A 9,926-nucleotide genomic window follows, 5' to 3' on the forward strand; every position below is an offset into this window, starting at 1 on the left:
TCTGCCTAAACCTTACTGCTCTCTGGCCAGGGATTTGGGCTGACACTGGAGAAACTAAGCAACTTGCTCTTCTCTCTATTCCCAAAGACTCAGCCAGAGCAGGTCTGACGCAGCCATCTCTGTACTCCGTACCCTCAGGCTTCACCTTGACCCCTCTCAGCTTTGGAGAGGGTCTCCCAACCCCCAACCAGCAAAAGGCAAGCCCCATTGCTGTTATCTCTCCAGGAAAGAGAGGAAAGAGCAAGTGAACAAGCAAACCAGGAAATCGTTTTCAATGTTGCCAGTGATGCCACGCCTCACTCTTGTGAGGCAAAAGGGGCATGGAGGGTGAATAGTGTTCTAGGTGAGGCCACTGTGCATGGCCGAGGCTGCATTTTATGCAGAATCAGAGACCCTTCCTTCTGGAAGCCTGCAGGAAATCGGAAGTGCAGGTTTGATTTAAACTGTATTATTCATGTAAAATAAAGCCCATTGCCTTCCTGCTTTCTAAATCAAGACTCATACACACTTCACTGTGCTCAATACATACACACGTTCCACTGTGGACAGATACGTCACCCAAAGCTTTTGTCTTGGAACGTTGTTGTCACCTCCTGGGCCCCACAGCCTGCACACTTCATTAGGCTGGGCTCTTTGAGACTTGGATCTCATCGTCGCCCTGCCTAACCAAGCTCCCCCCAGTCTCTGCCCACTCATTTAAGAGTCCCCGGTTCACACTCTCCACTCTTTTTCCTTTGGATGGGATTAGGTTGGCACTGTTGTGCAGCTTGGGGTCTCACTTAGCTGAGTTCCTTTCCCCCTGGCCTATAATGAAGAATAAATTGAGAGGACTCATAGGAATATTCTGCTGATTCTTGCTATTCGGGGAAAAGGAGGTTGTGTTGGCAAATCTCATTTCGAAATCGTCAGTTCTGTTCCGAATATTCAACGGGACAGGTTTTTCCATAAGTGATGTGGACAACTGACTGGATGGGCCTGCTGGGCCACCGGGGATCACCTCTGGGAAGCACAATTTCAGTGACAAGATGCTGAGAACACTGCAGCTAACTGGAGTTCCCATTTGGAAGATCCTGTTCTCCTGAGTCCTTCTGCATGAGCTGGTTCAGGTTTCATGCTGTTTTGCTCATCTCTGTTCTCGTATTTAGTAGTAGCAGAGGAAGAAAAAAACTGCTCTTCTGGTGTTTATTTGACTATTGAGGCTAATTGTTCATTTGCCGAAAAGAACAAAATCAAAGACCAAGGATCTCTAACATATTGTGCACGCGCGCGCGTGTGTGTACACTTATTTCTGTAGGTATTAGAAAATGAGATGTGAGCACCAAGGTAAAAATAAGACAAGAACATTTTATAAATAATATTTCCCCTTTTGCCCCCAAAGGTGCCACTCTTCAGCTGTAATAATTACACCTTCTATTTAGAGCTTTCTGAAAATCGGTTCCATATGTCTGTGCACGCTGTTGCATCATCATGTTATCTTTCAATATATAATTGTGGTTGAAAGACAAAAGGGATGATCAGATTTCAGGAGTAAGAAGACAAACAGAATCAAGCTGAAATTTGAGATCACAGCTCTCTATCAATGTCTGACTATCTACTGGACTTGGTGTTCAGGCAATGCCTCCGAACACAGGCAGATGTCCACAGGCCACTAGAAAAATCATTTCCCCAGAATATGTGTCTGGATAGGGGAGGACGAGGAAAAGGTGGGAAAAGATAGCCCGACTTTGTAGCCACCAGAGACTGATGATGAAAATTGTGCATAGCAGCCAGAGCAAATCGCTCTCGTTTTACAGGGATTGCACTGGATTTTGAAATTAAACGCCCCAGTGGGGAGAATGTACCTGTCTGAGCTTCGAGAGAGACGTTGGGTTTGTGGGCTTGTGAGTTGAGAGTATTTATTTTTCAAGCTCTGGAGCTGTGTGCCTGCCCTGCTGTTACTTCCATGTGACAAATGTCTGGATTCATTCTCTTTTTAGCAGTACTTTAGGCAGGAAGAAAGCCAGTTTTACCTTGGCAGGGTATGGGGGAGGGAAAAGGGGTAAATCAGCAAGTAAATCACAGCCCCTCTCTGGGGTTTTCCATGTCTGGGAGGCATTAATCCTACTCCTCAGGCTATGCTTAGGAGTGATATAAACTGTTCAAGATAAAGACCAGCTCTCAGAAAGCCTTAAAGATTTCTAATTTGATTAGAATGTACTCAGTGCAAAACCAACAGAGGTGGTAGGTATCTCCTTTTTAACAAGGTTTGGGTTCTAAAGACCGCGTGGAAGTGAAAATTGCATGTAGTCAAAATTATGCTTGAGAATCCCTTCACTCATCTGCGGAGTGTGCTTCAAGATACACTGGGTGAGGCTGGAAAGCAGCCTCACGGGAGGGGCCGGCACACATCACCCTTTCTTCTGGGCTTGTTTTGCGGTCTGTGCTCTTTGATAGAAGCGTGGTGGACTGGTGGTATTTAAATTGTTCGCTCAGTCTCATCTAGTCAGGTGAGCATTCTTTAATTTGCTTAAGGAAAATTCATGCCGGATGCAGTTTTATTGTACCAATGGATGGTTCAAAAATATGCATTTGCCTTGTGTAGAAGAGAAGGGAGAAGAGGAGAGATATGTAGAGGGGAGGTAAGAGGAGGGGAGTGCAGAGGCAGAAAACCCAGGTCTTAATATCCCTGCCTGAGCTCAGGGACCCTCTGGCTTCACCGTGACACATTTACAGGGCCTCTAGCTCATAATAATAGCTTATATATTGCACTGAAAATGTGCTAGGCACTGGTCTAACCACTTTACATGTGTTAATCCATTTAATACTCACAATAACTCTGTAAGGTGAAACTTTATTATCTCATTTTGTAGATGAAGAAATAAAGTCTTCGAGTCCATTCACATTTTTTCCCTCCAGCTTAAGATGCAGATGGGTGTCAGGGCAGAGCTACTAAAAGGAACTGGAACTTTTATTTTCTTTCACAGGGTGCAGTAGGGTTGTTGCCGTGGGAGGACCTGCTCTCTTGTCCTCTGGGGGTCAATGACGCAGCCAGATTGAGCAGCCTTGCTCTCTGGTCTCTGAGTTTTGGCACAGGTTATTCCCTCTGCCTGGCATTCTTTCCTCCTTCCATTGTGAGAACGTTTACTCACCCCTCCCTGCCTCCTGTGGCTGGATTAGAGTCCCCACCACTCTCCTCACCCTCCGCCCCCAGCCCCCATGTGTTCTGTCTCATCCTCTGACCATATCCTTATCAAAGGCTCTGTAGGACTGGGACGCTGGTTTCTTTCTGTTACCGCCACAGCCCTCAGAACAATGCCTGGCTCACTGTACTCAAAGTTTGCTGAATGGATGTTGAATCAATGCAGAGCTACAGTGCGTTATTTCCTATCCAGTTTCTAAAATACAGGCACCTCCTGCTTAACATCAGCAATCTGTTTCTAAACATCAGATGTTCTGCATAAAAATGCTAACCAGAGCCCATTCTTTATTATTTGAAATGGGAAAATTACACTGTTACATAGCAATTCCAAATCTCAAATCAATTTCCTAAAACATAACTGAAGCATGGTAATTAGAAGATCATATGAGAATGTAAATGCTTAAAACATTTCTTCTTAATCTCAGACCATTAATGTGGTCACTGACAACTGCTCTGTGTGCAGCAAAAACCTTCTCTTCCAGTGTCATGCCTTTTCTCTCTGGCTTTACTTTCTTCAAGTTTTTCTTCAACACTTGCTCAAATTTTAGGAAACTTGTCCAATAGTAAGCAAAAAACAGGTCAAATTATTCAAGGCTTATGGAAATTTGTTCAGGTCAAGGATACAACAGGCAGAGAATGGATGACACTGAATATGAAATCTTAAAAATTGTACTTGGAATGTAACTAAGTCTTTCCCCACACATTGTTTTGTTAAAAATGTACTTTGAGTTTTAAGAATGCACACACGTTTTTTTTCAATTCATGCATTTCCTGGTCTATGGCCATGCTACCCTGAACAAGCCTGATCCCGTCTGATCTCGGAAGCTAAGCAGGGTCGGGCATGGTTAGTACTTGGATGGGAGACCACCTAGGAAGACCAGGTGCTGTAGGCATAAAAAATAAAAAAATAAGGGATTGTGAACTGACAAGGTCCTCGCAATCTGTGAGGTCAACCAAGGGTTGCCTCGCCTAAAAAGTAAAAAAAATAAAATTCATACATTTCCTGAAGAGTATGTTGTCATAGTCAGTGCCTGCTTTCCTTTCTTCTTTCCTTTTATACTTCCTTCCTTCTTTCTTTCAAAGTAATTGAATATATAAAATTTGGTATGACCTATGAAAGGATCCAGAATATGCCATTGTGACCTAAGGATTATTTTGAACTGAAGGCATTTGAAAAATCAACAAATGCAGAAAGAGGCTTTTTCTGTGCTCCCCTTTTCTGCCTAAAAGCAGAACCTTCCAAAAAAAAGTTCAGCTCTCATAAAACCCCCTTTAAGGAAGGCTTCTCATACCAGGGGAAAGAGTAACTCTTGTTACTGGAGATGAGAAGTCAGCATTGGATGCATAAATAGACCTTAGTAAAACAAACCTTATCTTTCATTAGTTTCCTCATAGATTTCTCAGTCGTTCCTCACTATTTATTGTCCCTTGAAACCCCAAACTCCTGCTTTTATTAAGATGTAGTTAAGCTCTAATTTCTTTCCACTTCTTTGAGCCACTTTGTGAGCTCCCATATATGTAAGTGAATAAACTACCTTGCTGATCTGACCTGTGTCAGTTTAATTTGCAGGCCCCCAAAATACTGAACATAAGAGGGTAGAAGAAAAGTTTTCCTTCCTGATATGAAGAAATGTTCTATTAGGAAAATGTAAATCAGGGATAATTCTGCAGAATGTGCCTTTATTTTCAAACTTTAAAAAGGTCCACATGTTCCTGAATAGGACAGCACTGTCTTTTCTGAAGTTTACATGAATGATGATGCCTCCATGGTTCACCTGTCAGTCTTCTAGGGGCCTGAGACCTGTACCTAACTGTGATGCCTTGAAGTAGGGTCGAATTCCAGTTGAGAAATTTTCCTGCATGGCTCTTGGATTCTGGGCAACCCTCCATTTCTCTGGTTTATGGGGAGGCCCTAAATTCTTGCCTCATCAGTTTGATTAGGACACGAAAGCCTTTTTTTAGAAAAGCAAATATCTTACTATTGCAAGGACAGTAATATTGGTTTTCACCTTCTTTCAACTGTTACTTGAACCCCTACATTTTAGCTGGGCATAGAATGAAGATGACATTTCCCAGCTTTCGTTGCAGATAGGTGTGGCAATATAACTAGTTCTCACCAATAGAATATGAATGGAAGAGATGTGTATCACCTTAGGGTGGTGCCATCTTTTGGAAGCCAGTGAAGATTCTCAGCTTTGTCATTTAAGCAGTTTTGCCCAAGATGGGACCTGTGCAAAGTATCAAGAGCTCACAGTTTCACTGTTCACTTTTAGTGAGCCAGGAACACGTTCACTACAATGCCTGGCATGGAGGAGGTGTTCGACAAATACTTATGTGTTGAGTGAATGAAGGGATAAATAGACGACTGGACTATCTAGAGATCTAGGTGTTCGTGCTAATCATGGTCACCTTTCATTATTCAGAACAGATAACCCGTGAGCCAAAGACGATCTTAGTTCAGCTTTCAGTGGCCCCAGGCTGGCTACTACTGTCACCTGCACCCCTCCATTCACTCTGGCTTTGTAACAGTAGCCCCTTTTTTATTTTGTGTGCCTATGCATGAATGCCAATCCTACATCCTTGTTTTGGGGACCCATAAAGAAACAGGGTTGAAACTCAGGTATGCTATTTTGTGGAATTTGCCAGTCTTTTCTGTATCACAGATAATTCCTTTAAAAAATTTATTCACTGGACCCAAGTGTAGATTATCAAATAAAGGGAAAGAAATTCATTCCTTGTGTAATGAGAGGTGAGTACAATATCTTGAGGGTGACAATCTTTTCCCACACAAGATAAAGTAGGCAGGGCCCAGTTTGAAATCTTTTAGGGCCTGGCTTGAATTTTGCCCTCAATAGAACCAGGCCTTAGGGTGAACCATCCCTCCTGCACAGTGGCTCCAGCCACCCAGGGAGGGAGATAAGTCTGATGCTAGTTAAAGGATGCATTTGAGCAGGTTGCCTACAGCCTTAGCTCTCTTGCCCTTGGATTTTATCTTTTTTATTTGGAAAAGATATCACAAGGACAGGGGGCCTAACGGCATTGATTTGTCTTGATAGTTTGTTGATTAAGTCCTGGAGATGCTGGCATCTGCAAATACATCTTATTAGGTGTGATCAGGCAAGTAAATTGTCCCTGCCCTCTAGCATGCTACAGTAATTAACTGTAATACCAACAACTAAAAGTTAATCGCTGCACGTGCAAAGCCAGGCTCCCTTTGTCTGCATGCAAAACCTCCTTTCTACCATCACTTCAAGGTGTTAGCTTTGAGACTTGGAATAGGTTCTTTGAAAAAGAGCCTTACCTTCCAGTAAAACTGTTCCACATATTATGATTTTAATTTAATTAGGTTTTAAAAAGGTTAATCATAACATTTTAATGGCTTAAGCTCACATTAATATTCTGAGAACACTGTTTAGCTCAGCCATTTGTGATTCAAAGGGATGTTTTTCTAGAAAAGAAATTGGCTTTTAGGACAATTACTGAAAAATAGCTTTCATTTGATTAAGACAGGTATTTTGCTACTAAAAGACCATTATTGAAATAAAATACATATAAGATATTTTTAAAAATGATAAAAGCTTAGCTCGATACTGTTTATCTAAGAGAAAGGAAGACTGGGCAGTGCATTTATAGAGATTATCTTGAAGGCGACTAACATCCTTTAGCAATGAGCAAATTAGCGAACTGTGCTTGTGATGTGCTGTGTGTCGTCAAGCTAATGTTTTATTTATTTGCCTGAGAGCTGCTATCTTCATTAGGGAGTTTAGAAAGCAAAGCAAGACGATATTTACTAGCCCGGCAAACTAATAAATTCTGCTCATGTTTCTTCTTTTTCTATCATGGCTAATCGTTTATTTATTTATTTATTTTTTATTTTTACAAGTAGCCATTGGATTTGCTAATGGATCCTGTGGGAACAGGAGTAAACAATAACTTCCGGTACAGGAAGATAGCAAGGAATAACTCAGTCTTACATATATGTATGGCTACTGTGTGCCACGCATTGTGCTAGCTCTGAGGGTACAGATGCTAAAGCCTGGGCCCTCCCTCCAGACACTCACAATAAGCAGGGAGCTGGCATTGATTATACAACTAACTTTCACTATACAGTGTAGTAAGTGCTATTCTCTCCCCAAAGCAGCACAGGGGCCAAGCAACTAGTTCAGTTTGGTGGGACTAGAGATTGTTGTAAAAAGCAGGGAGGAGCTGGGGCTTGAACGACTAGACAGATTTTGCCAGGAGGAGAAGGGAAATCATTCTGGTAGACCGACTACTGCATAAACTGGTTCTCAAAGTGTGGCTTCCAACCAGCAGCATCACCATCACCTGGAAATTGTTAGAAATGCACATCCTCAGGCCTCACACAGGACCTGCTGAATCAGAGAGTCGGCAAGAGAGGGTTTAAATGTCAGCAGTCTGTGTTTTAATTAATTTCTAGGTGATTCTGACGCCCATGAAGTTAAGAACATGGGTGTTTATGATTTCTGTGGTCAACTGTGAGAAGTTTGACATGACTAGAGCTTTGATTTGATGGAGGGTGGAGTGGGGAGATGGAGTAACAGGTGGCGAGGTTGGAAATGTCAGTTGGGATCAATTTTGAAGGAAGGCAGGGGAGGATATTAATATTTATATATGCTATCTTCATGTGTGAATGTTTTTATAATAATAATGGCTTTAGAGCCAGGTAATAGAAACCAATTCAAACTAGCTTAAACAAAGGAATTTATTGAAAAGATACCATGATATCTCATTGTAGCCCAAGGGAGAATTCAACAACCAGTATTTCATACTGTTTCCTTAGTACAGATTCCTCGATGTAATGTTACTGTTTCAGAGAATGTGAACAATTTCATGACTCCTGATGTCTATGGCTGAGCAGCTTCTAAATGGTTGTCTGAGGCCACCAGAGTTCAACATAAACACAGGTTTTGCTTCATCCTCATTAATATCAGTTCTGTTGTTTGTAACTGGATTGGGGGAAATGGCATACCACTGTTGGTGTTTGCAATTAGTTGATTATTAATGAAGTCCAATGTTTAAAATTATGTTTATTTACCAATTGTATATTTTACTTGAAAAGGAGTTTTTGTCCTTATTTTAGCAGAAGAGAATCTGGTCTCCTTGCCAGGGATTCAAGATAAGAGTAATTCCAGCAAAATAAAGAGAAAATCATTTTAGTTTTGGTTGCTACAGAGGCTGCCGGTTTCCCACTGGACGCACCCTCGCCACTGTCTTCTACTAGCAGCTGAAAGGTCCGAGGAGTCACAAAACTGTGTCCAAATCCCAGCTGTGCCACTTACTGGCCTTGTGATTTACTGTAGGTTTCTGCACCTCTTTGGGCAACAGTGTCCTCACCTGGAAATTAGGAATAAACTTCCCTACCTATCTTCATGATCATTGAAGACCAGAATGAGGTCAGGTACTTGAAAATGCTTGATGAACTATAAAGCCCTGTAAAAATATAAGATATTGCTCTTATAACATTGGCTTACTTAAATGAACAATCTCCAAGGGGTCATGCCAGGTCAGGACATTTGCTTTTGACTTATAAGCAGAAACATCCTTGGTCTACTTTAACTTTTTCACTTTTCATGCAAATGGGGCTCAATTCATAGATGCAAATTCAAGAAAGACATGGGTGGTGTTTCAGGTAGTTTTATTTCCACCAATAGGCAATGGGCTTCACAGATAGGAAGGATCTGATATTTCATACTCATACCTCCTGGGTACACTATTTCCTTCCTTCCTTCCTTCCTTCCTTCCTTCCTTCCTTCCTTCTTCCTTCTTCCTTCCTTCCTTCCTTCCTTCCTCTTCCTTCTTTTCCTTCCTTCCTTCCTTCTTTCCTTCCTTCCTTCTTTCCTTCTTTCCTTCTTTCCTTCTTTCATTCCTTCCATCTATGGGCCAAGCACTGGGAGGAAATAGTGAGCAAGAGCTGACTCAGTCCTTGCTTTGGTGGAGCTCACATTGTTTATTCAGAAAGGTACACTGCCCATGTGTCCCCAGGTTTAACACAGGTCTTCAGTAGACTGCACAGTGCTTTACAGTTTATGAGATATGTTTATGGCAACATATGCATTTTATTCTGCCACTGACATCATGAGAAAGGCCAAGAGGCATAATTTTTTGAAGTCAGAAGGATGAGGTGACTTGCCTAAGATCACATAGCAGAATAAGTTGTGGGTATGGCCCTGTGCCAGGTCTCCTGGCACCTAGTTTAGTGTCTTTTCCACAGCACCACATTCATTTATCCTTTTCATTCTCATATTTACAGTGGGTTAAACTTAGCTCTGCTTTGATGAGGGAATGGAAATGATGAGATTCCCCTGTAGAATCCTAACTCACCTGAAAACTGGGTTGGCTTTTGTTGTGTGAAATGTAGTTCCACACGTAATTAAGAAAAGAAAACCCAGCAGCCAGAAATTAAAAAGCTAAAAGAAAAAGAGGTACCCTTGGGAAGGTCTCCAATGGCCTAAAAAGCCAGGCAGCAGGTCCACCGAGGTCAGAGAGGCTGCAGAGCAGAGGAGGGGGCGGCAGCTCGGCTCTGCTCTCTGACGGAAAATGTCCCCACCAGTCACTGGAATTACCGGAGATGGTTCTGAGGGATAAAGGGAGATAAGTGAGCCAGATAGAAAAGCTTGCAGAAAATTGAACAAAACCAGGAGAAGATGAGGTGGGCTAAAAAAAGAAGCTGCAGAAATCTGAGTAAGAGAAGCAGCCTGAGATCCTTAGCCTCTCTTCATTGCAGAGG

The 9,926-nt window shown here is 42.1% G+C and overlaps 1 pseudogene; it reads left to right on the forward strand.

Annotated features, from left to right (window-relative positions):
• Window positions 1-3,952: 3,952 nt before the first annotated feature.
• Window positions 3,953-4,071, forward strand: LOC120608417 (uncharacterized; annotated as a pseudogene).
• Window positions 4,072-9,926: the final 5,855 nt, after the last annotated feature.

This window comes from Pteropus medius, unplaced genomic scaffold, assembly GCF_902729225.1.
Source record: "Pteropus medius unplaced genomic scaffold, Ma_sr-lr_union100, whole genome shotgun sequence".
NCBI lineage: Eukaryota > Metazoa > Chordata > Mammalia > Chiroptera > Pteropodidae > Pteropus > Pteropus medius.